The 732-nt window shown below is 41.0% G+C and overlaps 1 protein-coding gene across 3 annotated transcripts in view; it reads left to right on the forward strand.

Annotated features, from left to right (window-relative positions):
* septin12 (septin 12) overlaps positions 1 to 732 on the forward strand; it is an 80,267-nt gene that overhangs the window by 63,369 nt on the left and 16,166 nt on the right. The window lies entirely within an intron of this gene.

Consider the following 732-nt stretch of genomic DNA (forward strand, 5'->3'; position numbering starts at 1 on the left):
CAATAGTAGTGTGTGAATGCTGTTGAAGGGCGGGCCTTAACTCCATGTTGCCTGGGTTCCATAATACCGCTCCAGCCTTGGTTAAACATACTGGGTACAGTTTATGTGTGTGTGTGGGTGGGTGTGGAGGAGAGGGGGGGGCGGTGGTTTGCTGTATCTGTTCCACTTTGAGAATATAGTTTGCTTTTCATATTGGAAGAGGAAGTATGATTCTGTGAGGAGGAAGTGGTTTTGAGAGTTGAGGCTGCTCTTTCCTGCCTCACACACACAAACAGATGAAATACACTTCCCCTGCAGTTTGATTGAAAACAGGAAGTTTACCCCTGATACTTATTGGTAATTCCACTATTCTCATTATGTATACCTTAAAGATGAAGTTCAATAACTTTAATAAACATGCAGCTTTTTGTTGAGTGCTGATGCCTGTTTCATTTAAAATATATGGATACACTAACAGCATAAAAAGTATACCTGTAGACAGTATGTGACTTGGAATTTGTCATTTAGGTTTTTTAAAGAATGCCACATATCCACCACTTTTTATCTCTGTTTCTGACATTTCTGTCTCTTTTTCAATGTTGTGGGTTGCTTGTGGTTGATGTTTTTATTTCAACAGTATTGTCAAATTTGACCCATGAAGTGAGGGTTAACAAATCAGATCTACCTCCACAGCGCCGCGGAGGAAGGTCTGGCTAGTCCACACAGCATTTCTGGATGGGAGAAAAACGTGCT

The sequence above is a fragment of the Etheostoma spectabile genome, chromosome 15 (genome assembly GCF_008692095.1).
Source record: "Etheostoma spectabile isolate EspeVRDwgs_2016 chromosome 15, UIUC_Espe_1.0, whole genome shotgun sequence".
NCBI lineage: Eukaryota > Metazoa > Chordata > Actinopteri > Perciformes > Percidae > Etheostoma > Etheostoma spectabile.